At 43.8% G+C, this 25,485-nt stretch overlaps 1 protein-coding gene across 1 annotated transcript in view; it reads left to right on the top strand.

Moving 5' to 3' along the window:
• acsf3 (acyl-CoA synthetase family member 3) overlaps positions 1-5,920 on the top strand; it is a 114,608-nt gene extending 108,688 nt beyond the window's left edge. The window contains exons 8-9 of the mRNA XM_034163388.1: positions 1-2; positions 4,954-5,920. The exon at positions 1-2 is cut by the window's left edge and continues 297 nt beyond it. The gene's annotated coding sequence lies outside the window, so the exon portion shown is untranslated. The remainder of the gene's footprint in view (positions 3-4,953) is intronic.
• The last annotated feature ends 19,565 nt before the right edge of the window (positions 5,921-25,485 follow it).

The following is a 25,485-nucleotide window of genomic DNA, read 5'->3' as shown; positions in this document are numbered from 1 at the left end:
AGGTCTATCCACTGGTGGTTGGCTCTCACTGCGGTATTGTATCACTTCCTGTTCCGGAGCACAGCGGTGTTTTGCTGTATCTGTTAGCTGTTTAATCTGCGCAGTTAGATTGATCTAGTTAACTAGATAATGATTTGTTTCACAGTGTAATCTTCACGTGCCTTAACTAAAGCACTCCCTCTGCTGAATCACCTCTAAATTATTTACACATTATTCACGTTGCGTGTTTTTAGGAATCCGCTAGCTTAGCGCAGCTACTAGCTCTTAGCCGATTTAGCATGGCGGCTTCTCCTGTCTCTCCCGCACTTTTCTGCTCTGGGTGTGAAATGTTTAGTTATTCCTCGGCCTCCTTTAGCAGTAATGGTACTTGTAATAAGTGTAGCTTATTCGTAGCTTTGGAGGCCAGGCTGGGCGAATTGGAGACTCGGCTCCGCACCTTGGAAAATTCTACAGCTAGCCAGGCCCCTGTAGTCGGTGCGGACCAAGGTAGCTTAGCCGCCGTTAGTTCCCTCCCGGCAGATCCCGAGCAGCCGGGAAAGCAGGCCGACTGGGTGACTGTGAGGAGGAAGCGTAGTTCTAAACAGGAGCCCCGTGTACACCGCCAACCCGTTCACATCTCTAACCGTTTTTCCCCACTCGGCGACACACCCACCGAGGATCAAACTCTGGTTATTGGCGACTCTGTTTTGAGAAATGTGAAGTTAGCGACACCAGCAACCATAGTCAGTTGTCCTCCGGGGGCCACAGCAGGCGACATTGAAGGACATTTGAAACTGCTGGCTAAGGCTAAGCGTAAATTTGGTAAGATTGTAATTCACGTCGGCAGTAATAACACCCGGTTACGCCAATCGGAGGTCACTAAAATTAATATTGAATCGGTGTGTAACTTTGCAAAAACAATGTCGGACTCTGTAGTTTTCTCTGGGCCCCTCCCCAATCGGACCGGGAGTGACATGTTTAGTCGCATGTTCTCCTTGAATTGCTGGCTGTCTGAGTGGTGTCCAAAAAATGAGGTGGGCTTCATAGATAATTGGCAAAGCTTCTGGGGAAAACCTGGTCTTGTTAGGAGAGACAGCATCCATCCCACTTTGAATGGAGCAGCTCTCATTTCTAGAAATCTGGCCAATTTTCTTAAATCCTCCAAACCGTGACTATCCAGGGTTGGGACCAGGAAGCAGAGTTGTAGTCTTACACACCTCTCTGCAGCTTCTCTCCCCCTGCCATCCCCTCATTACCCCATCCCCGTAGAGACGGTGCCTGCTCCCAGACCACCAACAACCAGTAAAAATCTATTTAAGCATAAAAATTCAAAAAGAAAAAATAATATAGCACTTTCAACTGCACCACAGACTAAAACAGTTAAATGTGGTCTATTAAACATTAGATCTCTCTCTTCTAAGTCCCTGTTAGTAAATGATATAATAATGGATCAACATATTGATTTATTCTGCCTTACAGAAACCTGGTTACAGCAGGATGAATATGTTAGTTTAAATGAGTCAACACCCCCGAGTCACACTAACTGCCAGAATGCTCGTAGCACGGGCCGAGGCGGAGGATTAGCAGCAATCTTCCACTCCAGCTTATTAATTAATCAAAAACCCAGACAGAGCTTTAATTCATTTGAAAGCTTGTCTCTTAGTCTTGTCCATATAGTGGCCGATTTTAACATCCACACAGATGCTGAGAATGACAGCCTCAACACTGCATTTAATCTATTATTAGACTCTATCGGCTTTGCTCAAAAAGTAAATGAGTCCACCCACCACTTTAATCATATTTTAGATCTTGTTCTGACTTATGGTATGGAAATAGAAGACTTAACAGTATTCCCTGAAAACTCCCTTTTGTCTGATCATTTTTTAATAACATTTACATTTACCCTGATGGACTACCCTGCAGTGGGGAATAAGTTTCATTACACTAGAAGTCTTTCAGAAAGCGCTGTAACTAGGTTTAAGGATATGATTCCTTCTTTATGTTCTCTAATGTCATATACCAACACAGAGCAGAGTAGCTACCTAAACTCTGTAAGGGAGTTAGAGTATCTTGTCAATAGTTTTACATCCTCATTGAAGACAACTTTGGATGCTGTAGCTCCTCTGAAAAAGAGAACTTTAAATCAGAAGTGTCTGACTCCGTGGTATAACTCACAAACTCGTAGCTTAAAGCTGATAACCCGTAAGCTGGAGAGGAAATGGCGTCTCACTAATTTAGAAGATCTTCACTTAGCCTGGAAAAAGAGTTTGTTGCTCTATAAGAAAGCCCTTCGTGAAGCTAGGACATCTTTCTACTCATCACTAATTGAAGAAAATAAGAACAACCCCAGGTTTCTTTTCAGCACTGTAGCCAGGCTGACAAAGAGTCAGAGCTCTATTGAGCTGAGTATTCCATTAACTTTAACTAGTAATGACTTCATGACTTTCTTTGCTAACAAAATTTTGACTATTAGAGAAAAAATTACTCATAACCATCCCAAAGATGTATCGTTATCTTTGGCTGCTTTCAGTGATGCCGGTATTTGGTTAGACTCTTTCTCTCCGATTGTTCTGTCTGAGTTATTTTCATTAGTTACTTCATCCAAACCATCAACATGCTTATTAGACCCCATTCCTGCCAGGCTGCTCAAGGAAGTCCTACCATTATTTAATGCTTCAATCTTAAATATGATCAATCTATCTTTGTTAGTTGGTTATGTACCACAGGCCTTTAAGGTGGCAGTAATTAAACCATTACTTAAAAAGCCATCACTTGACCCAGCTATCTTAGCTAATTATAGGCCAATCTCCAACCTTCCTTTTCTCTCAAAGATTCTTGAGAGGGTAGTTGTAAAACAGCTAACTAACTGATCACCTGCAGAGGAATGGTCTATTTGAAGAGTTTCAGTCAGGTTTTAGAATTCATCATAGTACAGAAACAGCATTAGTGAAGGTTACAAATGATCTTCTTATGGCTTCGGACAGTGGACTTATCTCTGTGCTTGTTCTGTTGGACCTCAGTGCTGCTTTTGATACTGTTGACCATAAAATTTTATTACAGAGATTAGAGCATGTCATAGGTATTAAAGGCATTGCGCTGCGGTGGTTTGAATCATATTTGTCTAATAGATTACAGTTTGTTCATGTAAATGGGGAATCTTGTTAATTATGGAGTTCCACAAGGTTCTGTGCTAGGACCAATTTTATTCACTTTATACATGCTTCCCTTGGGCAGTATTATTAGACGGTATTGCTTAAATTTTCATTGTTACGCAGATGATATCCAGCTTTATCTATCCATGAAGCCAGAGGATACGCACCAATTAGCTAAACTGCAGGATTGTCTTACAGACATAAAGACATGGATGACCTCTAATTTCCTGCTTTTAAACTCAGATAAAACTGAAGTTATTGTACTTGGCCCCACAAATCTTAGAAGCATGGTGTCTAACCAGATCGTTACTCTGGATGGCATTTCCCTGATCTCTAGTAATACTGTGAGAAATCTTGGAGTTATTTTTGATCAGGATATGTCATTCAAAGCGCATATTAAACAAATATGTAGGACTGCCTTTTTGCATTTACGCAATATCTCTAAAATCAGAAAGGTCTTGTCTCAGAGTGATGCTGAAAAACTAATTCATGCATTTATTTCCTCTAGGCTGGACTATTGTAATTCATTATTATCAGGTTGTCCTAAAAGTTCCCTAAAAAGCCTTCAGTTGGTTCAGAATGCTGCAGCTAGAGTACTGACGGGGACTAGCAGGAGAGAGCATATCTCACCCGTGTTGGCCTCCCTTCATTGGCTTCCTGTTAATGCTAGAATAGAATTTAAAATTCTTCTTCTTACTTATAAGGTTTTGAATAATCAGGTCCCATCTTATCTTAGGGACCTCGTAGTACCATATTACCCCATTAGAGCGCTTCGCTCTCAGACTGCAGGCTTACTTGTAGTTCCTAGGGTTTGTAAGAGTAGAATGGGAGGCAGAGCCTTCAGCTTTCAGGCTCCTCTCCTGTGGAACCAGCTCCCAATTCAGATCAGGGAGACAGATACCCTCTCTACTTTTAAGTTTAGGCTTAAAACGTTCCTTTTCGCTAAGGCTTATAGTTAGGGCTGGATCGGGTGACCCTGGACCATCCCTTGGTTATGTTGCTTTAGACGTAGACTGTGTTTCATAATTATTGTATGGCCTTGCCTTGCAATGTGGAGCGCCTTGGGGCAACTGTTTGTTGTGATTTGGCGCTATACAAGAAAAAAGTTGATTGATTGATTGATTACTTATAAGGTTTTGAATAATCAGGTCCCATCTTATCTTAGGGACCTCATAGTACCATTTCACCCCAATAGAGCGCTTCGCTCTCAGACTGCAGGCTTACTTGTAGTTCCTAGGGTTTGTAAGAGTAGAATGGGAGGCAGAGCCTTCAGCTTTCAGGCTCCTCTCCTCTGGAACCAGCTCCCAATTCGGATCAGGGAGACAGACACCCTCTCTACTTTTAAGATTAGGCTTAAAACTTTCCTTTTTGCTAAAGCTTATAGTTAGGGCTGGATCAGGTGACCCTGAACCATCCCTTAGTTATGCTGCTATAGACTTAGACTGCTGGGGGGTTCCCATGATGCACTGAGTGTTTCTTTCTCTTTTTGCTCTGTATGCACCACTCTGCATTTAATCATTAGTGATTGATCTCTGCTCCCCTCCACAGCATGTCTTTTTCCTGGTTCTCTCCCTCAGCCCCAACCAGTCCCAGCAGAAGACTGCCCCTCCCTGAGCCTGGTTCTGCTGGAGGTTTCTTCCTGTTTAAATGGAGTTTTTCCTTCCCACTGTCGCCAAGTGCTTGCTCACAGGGGGTAGTTTTGACCGTTGGGGATTTTCTGTAATTATTGTATGGCTTTGCCTTGCAATATGAAGCGCCTTGGGGCAACTGTTTGTTGTGATTTGGCGCTATATAAATGAAATTGATTTGATTTGATTTAAAGTAAGCTGATCATTGCTGCAAACATTGATATCTATCTGACATCCATCCCCTGATCACTTTTTTGTTTCTTTCATTGAGATGTCGGTGTCGAGTCTTATTTTGAACTACACCTATAAAAGCTGTGAAAACTTGTACTTCTGATCAGCTGATCAATCATTTGATCTGTGACACTTCACGCATAGAGAATGTTTGACTGGATGCCTTTGATCTTCACAGTTCAGGATTGAGTATATAGAAGATCAAATATGGCGCTATCAATGGTTCGTCTTTTTTAGGCTTCATAATGAATGAATGAATGAATGGAGCCTTTGTTATCATTGTACATATACATACATAAATACATACAATGAAATTTGTTCTCTACATTTAATCCATTGTAGTTACAGTTAGACACAATCCAACCAGTAGGAGCAGTGGGCAGCCACAGTCCAGCGCCCGGGGAATCAAAGTTAACACCTGGCTGAGACCCTGCCACAGTATGCTTCGCTATCTGCCACAGCCAGGTGAAACGTAGGCATTCCCTTGGCCTTTTCCAGCCACTCCTAAACCTAAGGCACCTATAGGTGCTGAGTCATGCACAGAGACGCACTCCATATTGAGCGTTCGATGAGTGTGAAAATGATTTGAAGTACATATGCTATAGCCTTAACAGTCACCAAAGCTCAACCCAGTTGGATGCCAGGGGTACCATTGTGTTCACGCTGTCCACCACCATCATTAAAACACATAATGAGGGACTTTATGCACGTTTGAATGTGATGGTATGTAATAGCCCAACACCTGCGCCCTATGTATAAGTACAACACACGCAGAAGACAAACGTTTCAAGGTGAAAGGTGCCTGTGCGTATTTAAACTTTCTGCTCTTCCTAGTTTAATAAATTCACCTGTTTGGGATAATCAATTCAATCAATTTTTTTATATAGCGCCAAATCACAACAAACAGTTGCCCCAAGGCGCTTTATATTGTAAGGCAAGGCCATACAATAATTATGTAAAACCCCAACGGTCAAAACGACCCCCTGTGAGCAAGCACTTGGCTACAGTGGGAAGGAAAAACTCCCTTTTAATAGGAAGAAACCTCCAGCAGAACCAGGCTCAGGGAGGGGCAGTCTTCTGCTGGGACTGGTTGGGGCTGAGGGAGAGAACCAGGAAAAAGACATGCTGTGGAGGGGAGCAGAGATCGATCACTAATGATTAAATGCAGAGTGGTGCATACAGAGCAAAAAGAGAAAGAAACAGTGCATCATGGGAACCCCCCAGCAGTCTACGTCTATAGCAGCATAACTAAGGGATGGTTCAGGGTCACCTGATCCAGCCCTAACTATAAGCTTTAGCAAAAAGGAAAGTTTTAAGCCTAATCTTAAAAGTAGAGAGGGTGTCTGTCTCCCTGATCTGAATTGGGAGCTGGTTCCACAGGAGAGGAGCCTGAAAGCTGAAGGCTCTGCCTCCCATTCTACTCTTACAAACCCTAGGAACTACAAGTAAGCCTGCAGTCTGAGAGCGAAGCGCTCTATTGGGGTGATATGGTACTACGAGGTCCCTAAGATAAGATGGGACCTGATTATTCAAAACCTTATAAGTAAGAAGAAGAATTTTAAATTCTATTCTAGAATTAACAGGAAGCCAATGAAGAGAGGCCAATATGGGTGAGATATGCTCTCTCCTTCTAGTCCCCGTCAGTACTCTAGCTGCAGCATTTTGAATTAACTGAAGGCTTTTTAGGGAACTTTTAGGACAACCTGATAATAATGAATTACAATAGTCCAGCCTACAGGAAATAAATGCATGAATTAGTTTTTCACCATCACTCTGAGACAAGACCTTTCTGATTTTAGAGATATTGCGTAAATGCAAAAAAGCAGTCCTACATATTTGTTTAATATGCGCTTTGAATGACATATCCTGATCAAAAATGACTCCAAGATTTCTCACAGTATTACTAGAGGTCAGGGTAATGCCATCCAGAGTAAGGATCTGGTTAGACACCATGTTTCTAAGATTTGTGGGGCCAAGTACAATAACTTCAGTTTTATCTGAGTTTAAAAGCAGGAAATTAGAGGTCATCCATGTCTTTATGTCTGTAAGACAATCCTGCAGTTTAGCTAATTGGTGTGTGTCCTCTGGCTTCATGGATAGATAAAGCTGGGTATCATCTGCGTAACAATGAAAATTTAAGCAATACCGTCTAATAATACTGCCTAAGGGAAGCATGTATAAAGTGAATAAAATTGGTCCTAGCACAGAACCTTGTGGAACTCCATAATTAACTTTAGTCTGTGAAGAAGATTCCCCATTTACATGAACAAATTGTAATCTATTAGACAAATATGATTCAAACCACCGCAGCGCAGTGCCTTTAATACCTATGGCATGCTCTAATCTCTGTAATAAAATTTTATGGTCAACAGTATCAAAAGCAGCACTGAGGTCTAACAGAACAAGCACAGAGATGAGTCCACTGTCCGAGGCCATAAGAAGATCATTTGTAACCTTCACTAATGCTGTTTCTGTACTATGATGAATTCTAAAACCTGACTGAAACTCTTCAAATAGACCATTCCTCTGCAGATGATCAGTTAGCTGTTTTACAACTACCCTTTCAAGAATTTTTGAGAGAAAAGGAAGGTTGGAGATTGGCCTATAATTAGCTAAGATAGCTGGGTCAAGTGATGGCTTTTTAAGTAATGGTTTAATTACTGCCACCTTAAAAGCCTGTGGTACATAGCCAACTAACAAAGATAGATTGATCATATTTAAGATCGAAGCATTAAATAATGGTAGGGCTTCCTTGAGCAGCCTGGTAGGAATGGGGTCTAATAAACATGTTGATGGTTTGGATGAAGTAACTAATGAAAATAACTCAGACAGAACAATCGGAGAGAAAGAGTCTAACCAAATACCGGCATCACTGAAAGCAGCCAAAGATAACGATACGTCTTTGGGATGGTTATGAGTAATTTTTTCTCTAATAGTTAAAATTTTGTTAGCAATGAAAGTCATGAAGTCATTACTAGTTAAAGTTAATGGAATACTCAGCTCAATAGAGCTCTGACTCTTTGTCAGCCTGGCTACAGTGCTGAAAAGAAACCTGGGGTTGTTCTTATTTTCTTCAATTAGTGATGAGTAGAAAGATGTCCTAGCTTTACGGAGGGCTTTTTTATAGAGCAACAGACTCTTTTTCCAGGCTAAGTGAAGATCTTCTAAATTAGTGAGACGCCATTTCCTCTCCAACTTACGGGTTATCTGCTTTAAGCTACGAGTTTGTGAGTTATACCACGGAGTCAGACACTTCTGATTTAAAGCTCTCTTTTTCAGAGGAGCTACAGCATCCAAAGTTGTCTTCAATGAGGATGTAAAACTACTGACGAGATACTCTATCTCCCTTACAGAGTTTAGGTAGCTACTCTGCACTGTGTTGGTATATGGCATTAGAGAACATAAAGAAGGAATCATATCCTTAAACCTAGTTACAGCGCTTTCTGAAAGACTTCTAGTGTAATGAAACTTATTCCCCACTGCTGGGTAGTCCATCAGAGTAAATGTAAATGTTATTAAGAAATGATCAGACAGAAGGGAGTTTTCAGGGAATACTGTTAAGTCTTCTATTTCCATACCATAAGTCAGAACAAGATCTAAGATATGATTAAAGTGGTGGGTGGACTCATTTACTTTTTGAGCAAAGCCAATAGAGTCTAATAATAGATTAAATGCAGTGTTGAGGCTGTCATTCTCAGCATCTGTGTGGATGTTAAAATCGCCCACTATAATTATCTTATCTGAGCTAAGCACTAAGTCAGACAAAAGGTCTGAAAATTCACAGAGAAACTCACAGTAACGACCAGGTGGACGATAGATAATAACAAATAAAACTGGTTTTTGGGACTTCCAGTTTGGATGGACAAGACTAAGAGACAAGCTTTCAAATGAATTAAAGCTCTGTCTGGGTTTTTGATTAATTAATAAGCTGGAATGGAAGATTGCTGCTAATCCTCCGCCCCGGCCCGTGCTACGAGCATTCTGACAGTTAGTGTGACTCGGGGGTGTTGACTCATTTAAACTAACATATTCATCCTGCTGTAACCAGGTTTCTGTTAGGCAGAATAAATCAATATGTTGATCAATTATTATATCATTTACCAACAGGGACTTAGAAGAGCGAGACCTAATGTTTAATAGACCACATTTAACTGTTTTAGTCTGTGGTGCAGTTGAAGGTGCTATATTATTTTTTCTTTTTGAATTTTTATGCTTAAATAGATTTTTGCTGGTTATTGGTAGTCTGGGAGCAGGCACCGTCTCTACGGGGATAGGGTAATGAGGGGATGGCAGGGGGAGAGAAGCTGCAGAGAGGTGTGTAAGACTACAACTCTGCTTCCTGGTCCCAACCCTGGATAGTCACGGTTTGGAGGATTTAAGAAAATTGGCCAGATTTCTAGAAATGAGAGCTGCTCCATCCAAAGTGGGATGGATGCCGTCTCTCCTAACAAGACCAGGTTTTCCCCAGAAGCTTTGCCAATTATCTATGAAGCCCACCTCATTTTTTGGACACCACTCAGACAGCCAGCAATTCAAGGAGAACATGCGGCTAAACATGTCACTCCCGGTCCGATTGGGGAGGGGCCCAGAGAAAACTACAGAGTCCGACATTGTTTTTGCAAAGTTACACACCGATTTAATGTTAATTTTAGTGACCTCCGATTGGCGTAACCGGGTGTCATTACTGCCGACGTGAATTACAATCTTACCAAATTTACGCTTAGCCTTAGCCAGCAGTTTCAAATTTCCTTCAATGTCGCCTGCTCTGGCCCCCGGAAGACAATTGACTATGGTTGCTGGTGTCGCTAACTTCACATTTCTCAAAACAGAGTCGCCAATAACCAGAGTTTGATCCTCGGCGGGTGTGTCGTCGAGTGGGGAAAAACGGTTAGAGATGTGAACGGGTTGGCGGTGTACACGGGGCTTCTGTTTAGGGCTACGCTTCCTCCTCACAGTCACCCAGTCGGCCTGCTTTCCCGGCTGCTCGGGATCTGCCAGGGGGGAACTAACGGCGGCTAAGCTACCTTGGTCCGCACCGACTACAGGGGCCTGGCTAGCTGTAGAATTTTCCACGGTGCGGAGCCGAGTCTCCAATTCGCCCAGCCTGGCCTCCAAAGCTACGAATAAGCTACACTTATTACAAGTACCGTTGCTGCTAAAGGAGGCCAAGGAATAACTAAACATTTCACACCCAGAGCAGAAAAGTGTGGGAGAGACAGGAGAAGCCGCCATGCTAAATCGGCTAAGAGCTAGTAGCTACGCTAAGCTAGCGGATTCCTAAAAACACGCAAAGTGAATAATGAGTAAATAATTTAGAGGTGATTCAGCAGAAGGAGTGCTTTAGTTAAGGCACGTAAAGATTACACTGGGAAACAAATCGTAATCTAGATAACTAGATCAATCTAACTGCGCAGATTAAACAGCTAACAGATACAGAAAAACACCGCTGTGCTCCGGAACAGGAAGTGATACAATACCGCAGTGAGAGCCAACCACCAGAACTGTGTGGTTTTTAGCTAACTCCCTTACTCCAGTTGCTAAAGCTAAACAGTCCCTCCTCTGCTCTCCATTATTGTACTTTTTCAGTGCAGTAAAATTTATTGCAACTTCCACGTAGTTTTCCCGACTGCATTTCTTGAGCTCTGCGTTGCTGGTTCACTGTTTATAAATTAACTGAATTGGCATCAATGCGATCACTGAATGATTTTTTTTTTTTTTTGTGATGCATATTCAGAAAAAAGTAAACTATTTTCATAATCCACTAATTGATGAAGGTGATTCATGTAGAAAATGTTAAAATCATGGTGTAATAAATGCTTCTGAAATGAGTATTTGCTCTTTTTTCTGTTTTTTTTTTTTTTCAATCATGAAGAATGCAATGTCTTTTAAAAATTATGTGAACAAATAGGTTTTTCTGCTTCAGCAACTCATTATACAACCCCTGGCAATGATTATGGAATCACCGGCCTCGGAGGATGTTCATTCAGTTGTTTAATTTTGTAGAAAAGCAGATCACAGACATGACACAAAACTGAAGTCATTTCAAATGACAACTTTCTGGCTTTAAGAAACACTATAAGAAATCAGGAAAAAAAATTGTGTTAGTCAGTAACGGTTACTTTTTTTAGACCAAGCAGAGGGGAAAAAATATCGACTCATTCAATTCTGAGGAATAAATTATGGAATCACCCTGTAAATTTTCATCCCCAAAACTAACACCTGCATCAAATCAGATCTGCTCATTAGTCTGCATCTTAAAAGGAGTGATCACACCTTGGAGAGCTGTTGCACCAAGTGGACTGACATGAATCATGGCTCCAACACGAGAGATGTCAATTAAAACAAAGGAGAGGATTATCAAACTCAAACATACTGGTAGACCAAGGAAGACATCAAAGCGTCAAGACAGAAAACTTAAAGCAATATGTCTCAAAAATCAAAAATGCACAACAAAACAAATGAACGAATGGGAGGAAACTGGAGTCAACGTCTGTGACTGAACTGTAAGAAACCGCCTAAAGGAAATGGGATTTACATACAGAAAAGCTAAACAAAAGCCATCATTAACACCTAAACAGAAAAAAAACAAGGTTACAATGGGCTAAGGAAAAGCAATCGTGGACTGTGGATGACTGGATGAAAGTCATATTCAGTGATGAATCTTGAATCTGCATTGGGCAAGGTGATGATGCTGGAACTTTTGTTTGGTGCCGTTCCAATGAGATTTATAAAGATGTCTGCCTGAAGAGAACATGTAAATTTCCACAGTCATTGATGATATGGGGCTGCATGTCAGGTAAAGGCACTGGGGAGATGGCTGTCATTACATCAATAAATGCACAAGTTTACGTTGATATTTTGGACACTTTTCTTATCCCATCAATTGAAAGGATGTTTGGGGATGATGAAATCATTTTTCAAGATGATAATGCATCTTGCCATAGAGCAAAAACTGTGAAAACATTCCTTGCAAAAAGACACATAGGGTCAATGTCATGGCCTGCAAATAGTCCGGATCTTAATCCAATTGAAAATCTTTGGTGGAAGTTGAAGAAAATGGTCCATGACAAGGCTCCAACCTGCAAAGCTGATCTGGCAACAATCAGAGAAATTTGGAGCCAGATTGATGAAGAGTACTGTTTGTCACTCATTAAGTCCATGCCTCAGAGACTGCAAGCTGTTATAAAAGCCAGAGGTGGTGCAACAAAATACTAGTGATGTGTTGGAGCGTTCTTTTGTTTTTCATGATTCCATAATTTTTTCCTCAGAATTGAGTGAGTCCATATTTTTTCCCTCTGGTCTAAAAAAGTAACCGTTACTGACTGCTACAATTTTTTTCCTGATTTCTTATAGTGTTTCTTAAAGCCAGAAAGTTGCCATTTGAAATGACTTTAGTTTTGTGTCATGTCTGTGATCTGCTTTTTTCTCCAAAATTAAACAACTGTATGAACATCCTCCGAGGCTGGTGATTCCATAATTTTTACCATGGGTTGTATACACCAGAAAGGATTTCAAGATGATCTTCTAAAAATGTATTATAAACAGTTTTTTTTTTTTTTTTTTTTTTTTTTTTAAGGTGATGTGCTCGAGTTTTATAACTATGTTTTAGTTGATGAAGTTTCAGGGTGATCTTTTTTGGGTGTTTGGTGTGGTCATGACGGGTTATTTCACCAGAGAGAAAGCACTATTAACACATCTGTACACGTCAGACAACAGAAAAGTGTCAGAAAATAATAGTATTATCATTAAAAAGGTGTTTTGGGGTTTGTTTTTTTTTGGTTTGCCACTTTGTGCAATCTGTGTGTGTGGGTGTGGGGGTGGGGGTGGGTGTGTGGGGGTGGGCGGGCGGGGGTTGCGGAGTGCAGCTGTGGTTACACGTGCGATGAGAGCCCGAAGGCGGATTAGTAAAACACAACACCACAGCTGGATGCCCCACACTCCATCTGACGCACGCCGCTCGCACTTCTCACCTCTCATCCTTTCTCATCTCCGTTTCTTCAGTACGTCACCTCTTCTGTCTTCATCACAAGTCAGAACGGATTGCAGTGGCACCAAGACCAACTTGACAGTGTGACTTCTTTTTGAATGAGAGCTGGTGTCCTGCCAGTGTGGACAGGCAGTGGATGAAGAGAGGAAGAGAGAGGCACAGAAGAAGTGAAAAATACAACATGACTGTGAGAGGGATCGGAGGTGGAATATCAGGTAGCAGAACAAAGGTGATGGGAGGGAGAGACAATAAACAGATTTTAAAGATAAAGCAAATGGTGGAGAGTGCTGCTGTCCAGTTGTGATGAACGGCCAGAAAATGGAAGACTGAGAAACCCTGGCTGGTAGAACCTCCGATCCACACACAAACATACACTCCTCCGCCCACAGTCACCAGAGACCTGATTAAGAGAGCAGAGCTATCGATCTGTTGGCTGCCAGGCGAGGATGGATGAGCACGCAAGGCTGTAGGATCACCAGAGGACAGCTTCAGTGCCCCCAAACCCCCTCCACCGCCTCATCCAGCCACCCACGCCAGAGCCAGGGCTCGGTCAGGGCCACGAGCAGGGAGGCTGGGCCTGCCTTGCTGAAGCGGCAGCAAGCAGCCGAAGGTCAAACCCAAAAGTGAAGTCTACAATCTGAGTAAAGTGCATTTTGTGTGTGCACGCTGAAGGCAGGCACCCGAGAATGAAGTGATTCCAGTTTTCTCCTAGTGGACATGTGGGGGAGGGGACCCTAGTGGCTATTCTGTGGACTGCATCTTCATGGAAGTATTCGTGCCCTTGAACTACCTCCACTTCCCCTTTTTCTCTCTCTCTCTCTCTGTCTCTCTCTCAGACACACCCACCATCCCTCGCCGTGTTTGCTGGAGCATGGTGAAAGAGGTTGTCTGCAGATGGCTGCTTATTGGGCCCCAGGGTCATGGAGGGTGGGTTATGGGGGACAACGCTGGGGTTGTTTATGTGCTTGAGACACACAGGATCGATTCAGGAGTAGATGGAAAAGGTTTTAAGAAAAATTAACTGGTGATGTTACGAAGAGATGAAGGGAGAGCTTCCATTTTTATCCATTGTCACGTAGCCGTTTACATAAACTGTACTGGAAAAAAAATACTTTTCCACACAGGTATGTGCTCCTATCTCAGAAGACAAACTAACAAGGTATTCAATCAAAGGATCTGCTTCCTCTTGTCTTTTTCAGAAATGTGCTGGGTGAGAAAGGAGGCCACACCTTAACACCACCCCAGTGCGTTTGATCCCTGAATATCTTTGCAGTGACAGCTGATCCTCTAACCCTTGTCGTGAAATTGACCCTCCATCCAAATACTCAGTATATATCAACGTCATTTAGCACAAAATACCGAGCACTTTCTGTAGTATGTACTAAATGTAATTAAGCAAGACGTATGGGGGAGGTGATGCTCTAGTGGTTAAAGTGTTGGGCTTGAGACCAGAGGATCCTCTGTTCAAATCCCAGCCTGACTGGAAAATCACTAAGGTCCTTAATCCCCAAGTTCCTCCCGGTGTGTAGTGGCGCCTTGCATGGCAGCAGCCTCACATCGGGGTGAACGTGAGGCATTGATGTGTAAAGCGCTTTGAGCGTCTGATGCAGACGGAAAAGTACTATATAAATGCAGTCCATTTACCATTTACATATGGACACAATTCGGAAGCACTACATCACCGCCTTCTTACCTGTCCTTTGACCCAGATGTTCACAGATAACATTATGCTGCAAAAATTTCCATTTTGCAGCAGTAGGCTTTTTTCACACAGTTGTTAAATATATATTTGTACAATTGCAAGGCTCCTTGGACGCAACTACCATTTTCATGTACACCAATGTCCGATATCTTTTCTCAGGAAGTTCTTTTTTGGGTACCAGACTCCAGCTGCATCATGGGATAGAGTACTACAGTCTGAGTATTTAAATACGGATGTGTTGTACAGTGGGTACTGCATTGTGCTTACGATATAGTACAATAATATGCCTGAGCCTAATGTACATGTGTAGATGGTGGGAGGCAACCAACACAGACCCAAGGAGAATATACAGACAGAGCAAGGCATAAGTGTGATGAGATCTGCAGCCCTCTCTCTGAGAGTGTGCTCACCACTGCACCACCTTTCTGCTAAGATGAACAACTTGCACCAAATCAACATATACATCCATATGAAATCTGTTGTGGTGATCTCTGTCTTAAAGGGAGAAGCCAAAACGATTACTATAAAGTTATAGCAAGGTTTGAGAAGCAGGCTTGGGGGTGGGGTTAACTAATAGCAAAGTAACTAATAGTTACTTTGCTGATTGCTCAATCTTAAGAGTAACTAAGTTTGATTACTAGTTACCTTATTAGTTACATTACTTATTAGTTGCAAGTTGTCTGCAGCTCCTAATAAAGTAGTTGCATAAAGCTGCTAATGAAGTAACTATAAACTAACAGTATAAAGTAACTTTTCAAAGTAACTGTGGCAACACTCACTTGCTCAAACTTCATTTATCTCAAACTTCTGCTGACTCTTGCTGTGTTTTCGCTTTATGTCAAGGTCTGTTATTCTAACCAATTTGATTAATTTATAGAGTGCCATATCACCCTCAAAGTGGTACACACAAGCCTAGACACTAACCCACGCCATCTCTTCAATAACAGTTTTCACGTAAGGCAAAGTGGAAACAGGTTGTTATTGTCCATAGTTATCTGTCCAATATCTTCAAAACGCACGGATTGCTTTCCGTCAGACTTCATGGATGCACTCTGGCTCATTCTTTTGCTACACCCACCATGTCAAGGCCATAGGTCTAAGTTCAACGTTAAAGCATAGGTCATAAAGGTTAAACATTCAAATGCATTAATTGCTATATCACTGGAACTGGATGAGATAATGAAACATGGTTTTTGCAGTCGCTTCTGCTCTCCTGGCACGAGCAAATGTATGAAACTGATTTTAAAACCGTAATATTAAAATCAAGATATATAAAAAATGTTGCACTACTTTCTGTGTTTGCAGTTGAAAACTTTTAGGGTTTTTTTTCTCTTTTTTGTGGAATCAGTGGTGAATTGTCATGTTCTACCTCTCATAACTCGGTCCACTCAATGGAGAGAGACAAGGTCATGAGAGAATAAATAGCAGGCAGACTAGCTAATGATCTATCATTCTGGACAAGTGGCTGCACCCAAGAGCGAGCTGGCTGACAAGATCATTAATAAAAGCTGCTGGAAGAGTGATCGATTGGCCTGATGTATGATGAGAGCCACAAATACTATAAAACACCTGGATGTCAAGCACCGTCTTTTGTGAAGACGGAGGTTATGGCAGCCATAAAAGTCAAGACCCCAAAAGGGCATCATCGGGGATCAAACCCTGACACTCGGCCTCTGTACAAGACAGAAAGCAACACGGTTGCCTGATTTGTTGTTTGCGTGCACGCTCATGTTGCGCGTATCAGCACTGGATGCCCTCGTCGCATTGGCCTCCGTAGTAGCTCAGTGTGAGAGCATCAGTGTAATTTATGGGCGATCAGGGAGTCAGCGGGTGTCGTACTGTACAGGCTGCTGCAGCCTTCCACTGTGGTGTAATGTGAAGTATTTATTATTGACATGCTCAGCTCACACGATTACTGAGCTCTGTGGAGCTAATGCATGTCTGTGCCACATACAGTATCTTCCTCCATCGCCCTGTCTTTTCTCTCTGCCTACTCTATCTGTCGCATCTCCCAGTGTGTTATGGTTTCTCTTTTGTCATCTGCGCGCACACACACACCACACACATGCAGCTTACTCAGTAGTTCATCAAGATTCCTAATCTTTTTTCAGTGTGAGAGAGAAGGAGTGGAGTCTCCTTGCTTGGCTGCATGTATCAATATCTGTACATTGATCTGGCCTTGCTGCTCCGCCTTATTCACCCAGATATAGATTGTTTTCCCAGCAGGTATCTGTGCCTACAATCTGACTGAGGGGCAGCACACATAGGGGAGGGTATATTGAACAAGGGTCTCCCACATGCTGCTAGAATGTTAGACTGCTGAGCAAAAAGCAGTGGGAGGAGGTAAAGTGGCATGGATACTGAGAAAAAGACCAAAACAAAACTGAAGATAAATCTGTACAAACAGTAGTAAAGATATTAAGGAAAAGGAAAAGGTATAAAGGAAAAGGTATTCATTTATACATTTTAATCCACAAAAAACATGATTAATTAAAACCTGTGTATACCTAGCACACTTTCTGTACTTCACCAACACACAGCACTTCTGAAAAGTATTCACAATACTTCACTCTTTCAACATTTTATATTACAGCCTTATTCTAAAAAACGTTATTTCCTCAAAATTCTGCACACAATACCCCATAATGACAGCATGAAAAAAGTTTTTTATTAAATGTTTGTAAATTTATTACAAATGTAAAAAAATAAAAAAGAAATCACATGTACATAAGTATTCACAGCCTTTGACATGAAGCTCAAAATTGAGCTCATTTGCATCCTGTTTCCACTGATCATCCTTGAGATATTTCTACAGCATTAATTGGAGTCCACCTAGGTTAAATTCAGTTGATTGGACATGATTTAGAAAGACACACACCTGTCTACATATAAGGTCCCACAGTTGACAGTACATGTCAGAGCACAAACCAAGCATGAAGTCAACGAATTGTCTGTGGACCTCCGAGACAGGATTATCTTCAGGCCCAAATCTGGGAAAGGGTACAGAAACAATTCTGCTGCTTTGAGGGTTCCAATGAGCACATTGTCCTCCATCATCCATAAATGGAAGAAATTCAGATCCACCAGGATTCTTCCTTGAGTTGGCCACCCATCTAAACTAAGGGATCGACGGAGAAGGGCCTTAGTCCGGGAGGTGACCAAGAACCCGATGGTCACTCTGTCAAAGCTCCAGCATTCCTCTGGGGAGAAAGGACAATCTTTCAGAAGGACAACCGTATCTGCAACAATCCACCAACCAGGCCTGTATGGTAGTGACCAGACAGAAGCCACTCCTTCATAAAAGGCACATGGCAGGCCACCTGGAGTTTGCCAAAAGGCACCTGAAGGACCATGAGAAACTAAATTCTCTCATCTGATGAGAAAAAGATTGAACACTATGGCGTGATTTCCAGGAATCATGTTTGGAGGAAACCAGACACCATCCCTACAGTGAAGCATGGTGGTGGCAGCATCACGCTGTGGGGATGTCTTTCAGCAGCAAGAACTGGGAGACTAGTCAGGATTTAGGGAAAGATGAATGCAGCAATGTACAGACGCATCCTGGATCAAAACCTGCTCAGAGTGCTCTTAACCTCAGACTGGGGCGACAGTTCATCTTTCACCAGGACAATGACCCTAAGCACACAGCCAAGATATCAAAGGAGTGGCTGCAGGACAACTCTGTGAGCCCAGACCTGAATGTGATTGAACATCTCTGGAGAGATCTGAAAATGGCTGTGCATTGACGCTCCCCATCCAACCTGAGCTGCAAAGAGGAATGGACAAAACTGCCCAAAGATAGGTGTACCAAGCTTGTGGCATTATATTCAAGAAGACTTGAGGCTGTAATTACTGTCAAAGGTGCATCAACAAATTATTGAGCAAAGGGTGTGAATACTTATGTACATGTGATTTCTTAGCTTATTATTTTTAATTTGCAAAAATTAAAAACTTTTTCATGTTGTCATTTTTGGGGTTTTATGAGTAGAAGCTTGGGGGGGGAAAGTGAATTTACTCCGTTTTGGAATAAGGCAGTAACATAACAAAATGTGGAATAAATGAAGCGCTGTGAATACTTTCAGGATGGGCTGTACATTCCAAAGGAATGGCCGCAGTTCCAATATCACAGGTATTGCAGTGTTGGATAGCGGTGGCTCCAGAGGTTTATTCTTGGTGGGACTAGACAAGCCTCATTATTTATTGGTGTGGTGCCAGAGTTACTAGTAATTATACAAATATGCAAGTTATTAATTTGCATATAGGAGGGGTGATTGAGAGGTTTTGAGTCTAACCCTCATAAAGTAGGGAGTGGTTCTCAGTCTTCTCCATTCTGAAAACCCATTTCTCAACATTGCCCATAGTAGGTCAAAACTTCACACATTGTCTAGAAATGTTGGTTTCTTAGAATGCAAAACATGAAAAATGATGCCCTACTTTTTCTGTGTCAAGCTCAAAACTTCTCAATTAGCCCTTGTATAAAACACAACATCAAACAATTACAATCACTTAACTTGAGCACTGCGCCCATAGAGCGCAAACCTCCACCAACACCAGTTTCCAATTCCACAGAAAAATTTACCTTGGAAAAAACTTTCAAGGTGAAAGTACTGTTAGAAGTGGCTTTTCATAAGATAAATTAGATGTGATCAAATGTCAGGAGTATGTATTTGTATATGTATTTGTTTGGATTTATATGAGTATGAGTATGTGGTGTTGTCAGTTTTTTTGTTGTGTTTTTTTTTTCCCCAACTTTTTTGGTTTCTGAATTCTTTTTCAGATCATTTTCACAGAACATTGGTTGTCTCTGCTATGCACAATTTGTCATTGCATTTTGGCACTTGGTTTCTGACTGATAACTGGAAGAAGACAAACGGGCATAAAATTGGAACCTCCATTCAATTTTGGTGGTGTAGGTAAATCCATAACAGAAAAATGAGTGCTTGAGGCACTTTTGATTGACATATAATGCAAAATGTACGAGGTCTATTAGAAAAGTATCCGACCTTATTATTTTTTCAAAAACCATATGGATTTGAATCACGTGTGATTACATCAGACATGCTTGAACCCTTGTGGGCATGCGAGAGTTTTTTCATGCCTGTCGGTTACGTCATTCGCCTGTGGGCAGTCTTTGAGTGAGGAGTCGTCCACCCGCTCGTCGATTTTTTTCATTGTTTAGGAATGGCTCAGAGACTGTTGCTTTGTTTGATAAAAATTTTTTCAAAACTGTAAGGCACAACTGAGTGGACACCATTCAATAAATTCAGCTGGTTTTCGGTAAAAAAACGACTGATGAGAGATTTTGGTCTGGTAGTGTCGCTTTAAGGACGGTCCACGGTGCCTGACGGCGATCTGCGCTTCGAGGCGGCAGCGTCTCGCCGTTTCAAGTTGAAAACTTCCACATTTCAGGCTCTGTTGACGCAGTAAGTTGTCAGAGAACAGAGAACTTTCAGAAGAAGTCGGCATGAGGAGTTTATTCAGACATTCCATTGTTAACGGTCATTTTGTAATGAAAGAACGTGCGGGCAGAGTCGCATGTCGGGCTGGACCCGACCGCGGGGGGGTCGCGGCAGGAAAAACACCTCCGTTGGAAATCTTAACGGGCAAGTTGGAATATGCCCAAGCTGTTAAACAATTTCTCAGTTACTCACTTGTTGAAAGCCATTAAAAGCCGCCTGAATTCTACAAATGGTTTTCAACACGGAGGTGTTTTTCCTGTCACGGCGCACACAGATTTGCCGAGTCGTCACGGAAACGACTCGGCGAATTTGCGCGTACGTCTTTCATTAAAAAAATGTCCTTAAACAGTGGAATGTCCGCATAAATTCCTCATGCCGGCCTCTTCTGAATCTTCTCTGTTCTCTCACGATGTCCTGGGTGAATTAAGCCTTAAATTAGGATGTTTTCAGCTCGAAACAGGCCGACGACAGCGCCTGGAAGCGCTGCAGGACGTCCCGCTCCGTGGGAAGTCCTTACACCGACAGAAACACCCCATAATCTCTCATCAGCCGTTAAACTTTTCACAGAAAACCAGCTTAATTTCTCGAATAGTGTCCACTCGGATATTCCTCACAGGTCCAGAAAAAATTTTGATAAAGCAACGCGCGCCATCTCGAGCAGCGTGTGAAACAAAGGAATTCAGCCGAGAGGGCGGGACCACATCTCACTCAAGGCCTGCCCACAGGGAAATGACGTCACCGACACGCGTGAAAAAACTCACGCATGCGCACGAGGGTTCAAGCATGATTGGTGTAATCGCATGTCATTCAAATCCATATAGTTAAAAAAATAAATAAAAGGGTCGGTTTATTATCTAAGAGACCTCGTATACCAAATGGGCTTTTAGATATTAAATTCAAATGTTCAAAAAATGTCCTTTCTGCACCCGACCCCCATGGCCCCCTCTGCAGGTGGTGAACTCACAGGAGGGTGGGCCCACATCGCTCTTTTGGGCTGGGCCCGGCCGGGCCCCGTGGACTAAGGCCCAACCAGCAGGCGCTCGCACGCGAGCCCCAACCCCGGGCCTGGCTCCAGGGTGGGGCCCCGGCTCCACTGTACTGGGCGACGTCTCGGTCCTTGATTTTATATTGGTCATGAGAGCTTCTGAACTGTCCTTAGTCTGACCCATCCCCTAGGACCTGTTTGCCATGGGAGACCCTACCAGGGGCACGAAGCCCCCGACAACATAGCTCCTAGGATCATCCGGGTACGCAAACTCCCCCACCACGATAAGGTGGCAGTACGAGGGGGAGTTTGGGTGCAGAGAGGACTAGGTGGCGGTCGAGGGCGGGTGGCCCGGCGGCCCGGTCCGCGCTCACAGCCTCTAGCTGTCAGGATGTGGAATGTCACCTCACTGGGGGAAAGGAGCCTGAGTTTGTGAGGGAGGCTGAGAAGTACTGACTAGAGATAGTCGGGCTCACCTCCACGCATAGCTTGGGCTCTGGTACCCAACTCCTGGAGAGGGGCTGGGCGCTCCACTTTTCTGGTTTCTGGTTGCCCATGAGGAGAGGTGGCGGGCGGGGGTAGCATTGCTCATTGCTCCCCAACTCAGTCGCCATGTGTTGGAGTTCACCCCAGTGAACGAGAGGGGTGATCGGGAAGCACAGCCTCCCTGATCTGAACCCGAGTGGTGTTCAGTTGTTGGACTTCTGTGTTAGCCACAATTTTTCCATCACAAACACCATGTTCGAGCACAAGGGTGTCCATAAGTGCACGTGGCACCAGGACACCCTGAGCCGGAGGTCGATGGTCGACTTTGTGGTCGTATCATCTGACCTTCGGCCACGTGTCTTGGACACTTGGGTGAAGAGAGGGGCTGAGCTGTCGACCGATCACCACCTGGTGGTGAGTTGGATCCGCAGGGAGGGAAGGAAGCCGGTCAGACCTGGCAGGCCCAAACGTATTGTGAGGGTCTGCTGGGAATGACTGGCGGAACCCTCTGTCAGCGAGGTCTTCAACTCCCATCTCTGGGAGAGTTTCTCCCAGATCCCGGGGGAGGTTGGAGACATGGAGTCCAAGTGGACCATGTTCTCCACCTCCATTGTCGATGCAGCCGCTCATAGCTGTGGTCACAGGGTCTCTGGTGCCTGTCGCAGCGGCAATCCCCAAACCCAGTGGTGGACGTCGGAAGTAAGGGAGACAGCTGACAGGTACCAGGTATTCGACCGATAGTCGAACCTCGGATTCAGGAGGAGCAGTGTGGTTTTCATCCTGGTCGCGGCACACTGGACCAGCTCTACACCCTCCATCAGGTGTTCGAGGGTTCATGGGAGTTCGTCCCAACCAGTCCACATGTGTTTTGTGGCTCTGGAGAAGGCATTCGACCGTGTCCCTCGAGGCGCCCTGTGGGGAGTGCTCCGGGAGTACGGGGTCCGGGGTCCTTTGTTAAGGGCTATCCGGCCCCTGTACGAATGCAGTAGGAGCTTGGTTCGCATTGCCGGTAGTAAGTCAAGCCTGTTTCCAGTGCACGTTGGCCTCCGCCAGGGCTGCCCTTTGTCACCGGTTCTGTTCATTACCTTTATGGACAGAATTTCTAGGCGCAGTCAGGGTGTAGAGGGGGTCAGGTTTGGGAACCACAGAATCTCGTCTCTGCTGTTTGCGGACAATGTGGTTCTGTTGGCTTCATCAAATCAGCACCTTCAGCATGCACCGGAGCGGTTTGCAGCCGAGTGTGAAGCGTCCGGGATGAAGATCAGCATCTTCAAATCCGAGGCCATGGTTCTCGACCGGAAAAAGGTGTTTTGCCCTCTTCAGGTCGGTGGAGTGTCCTTGCCTCAAGTGGAGGATTTTAAGTATCTCGGGGTCTTGTTCGCGAGGGAGGGACGGATGGAGCGGGAGATCGACAGATGGATCGGTGCAGCATCTGCAGTGATGCAGTCGCTGTATCGGACCATTGTGGTGAAGAGAGAGCTAAGCAGGGGGCAAAGCTCTCAATTTACCGATCAATCTACGTTCTGACCCTCACCTATGGTCATGATATTTGGCTCATGACCGAAAGAACAAGATCGCGAGTACAAGCGGCCAAGATGAGTTTCCTCCACAGGGTGGCTGGGCGCTCCCTTAGAGATGGGATGAGGAGCTTGGTCACTCCGGAGGAGCTCGGAGTCGAGCAGCTGCTCCTCCACGTCGAAAGGAGGCAACTGAGGTGGCTCGGGCATCTTTTTTGGATGTCCCCTGGACGCCTCGCTGGAGAGGTGTTCCGGGTACGTCCCATCGGAAGGAGGCCCCGGGGAAGACCCAGGACACAATGGAGGGACTACGTCTTGCAGCTGACTTGGGAACGCCTCGGGGTTCCTCCGGAGGAGCTGGGGGAGATGTGTGTGGATTGGGAGGTCTGGGCAGCTTTGCTTGAGCTGCTGCCCTCGACCTCAGATGAAGCAGAAGAAAATGGATGGATGGATGGATGGATGTTCAAAAAATGCATAATCCAGATCAAACTTTGTCAGGAGATAATGAGTGCCAGTCTGCACCTCACTTTCAAATATGAGAGCGATTGGGGCATGTTTGATTAAGATATCATGTAAAATATACAATGTTAAATTGAAATGGCCACAAAATCTGTAATCTCGATCAGATCCTGATCAAACGTTGTCAGTTGATAAAGGATACGATCCTACATAGCACATTCAAATATACTCAACAAAAATATAAACACAACACTTTTGGTTTTGCTCCCATTTTGTATGAGATGAACTCAAAGATCTAAAACTTTTTCCACATACACAATATCACCATTTCCCTCAAATATTGTTCACAAACCAGTCTAAATCTGTGATAGTGAGCACTTCTCCTTTGCTGAGATAATCCATCCCACCTCACAGGTGTGCCATATCAAGATGCTGATTAGACACCATGATTAGTGCACAGGTGTGCCTTAGACTGCCCACAATAAAAGGCCACTCTGAAAGGTGCTGTTTTATCACACAGCACAATGCCACAGATGTCGCAAGATTTGAGGGAGCGTGCAATTGGCATGCTGACAGCAGGAATGTCAACCAGAGCTGTTGCTCGTGTATTGAATGTTCATTTCTCTACCATAAGCCGTCTCCAAAGGCGTTTCAGAGAATTTGGCAGTACATCCAACCAGCCTCACAACCGCAGACCATGTGTAACCACACCAGCCCAGGACCTCCACATCCAGCATGTTCACCTCCAAGATCGTCTGAGACCAGCCACTCGTACAGCTGCTGAAACAATCGGTTTGCATAACCAAAGAATTTCTGCACAAACTGTCAGAAACCGTCTCAGGGAAGCTCATCTGCATGCTCGTCGTCCTCATCGGGGTCTCGACCTGACTCCAGTTCGTCGTCGTAACCGACTTGAGTGGGCAAATGCTCACATTCGCTGGCGTTTGGCACGTTGGAGAGGTGTTCTCTTCACGGATGAATCCCGGTTCACACTGTCCAGGGTAGATGGCAGACAGCGTGTGTGGCGTCGTGTGGGTGAGCGGTTTTCTGATGTCAATGTTGTGGATCGAGTGGCCCATGGTGGCGGTGGGGTTATGGTATGGGCAGGCGTCTGTTATGGACGAAGAACACAGGTGCATTTTATTGATGGCATTTTGAATGCACAGAGATACCGTGACGAGATCCTGAGGCCCATTGTTGTGCCATACATCCAAGAACATCACCTCATGTTGCAGCAGGATAATGTACGGCCCCATGTTGGAAGGATCTGTATACAACTCTTGGAAGCTGAAAATGTCCCAGTTCTTGCATGGCCGGCATACTCACCGGACATGTCACCCATTGAGCATGTTTGGGATGCTCTGGACCGGCGTATACGACAGCGTGTACCAGTTCCTGCCAATATCCAGCAACTTCGCACAGCCATTGAAGAGGAGTGGACCAACATTCCACAGGCCACAATTGACAAACGGATCACCTCTATGCGAAGGAGATGTGTTGCACTGCATGAGGCAAATGGTGGTCACACCAGATACTGACTGGTATCCCCCCCAATAAAACAAAACTGCACCTTTCAGAGTGGCCTTTTAGTGTGGACAGTCTAAGGCACACCTGTGCACTAATCATGGTGTCTAATCAGCATCTTGATATGGCACACCTGTGAGGTGGGATGGATTATCTCAGCAAAGGAGAAGTGCTCACTATCACAGATTTAGACTGGTTTGTGAACAATATTTGAGGGAAATGGTGATATTGTGTATGTGGAAAAAGTTTTAGATCTTTGAGTTCATCTCATACAAAATGGGAGCAAAACCAAAAGTGTTGCGTTTATATTTTTGTTGAGTGTATGAAAGAAATTAGATCTTTCTTGACAGAGTTATGAAGTTTTGAAAATTCGTTC

This window comes from Thalassophryne amazonica, chromosome 2, assembly GCF_902500255.1.
Source record: "Thalassophryne amazonica chromosome 2, fThaAma1.1, whole genome shotgun sequence".
In the NCBI taxonomy this organism is placed as follows: Eukaryota; Metazoa; Chordata; class Actinopteri; order Batrachoidiformes; family Batrachoididae; genus Thalassophryne; species Thalassophryne amazonica.
This window is presented reverse-complemented; position numbering and strand designations above follow the sequence as displayed.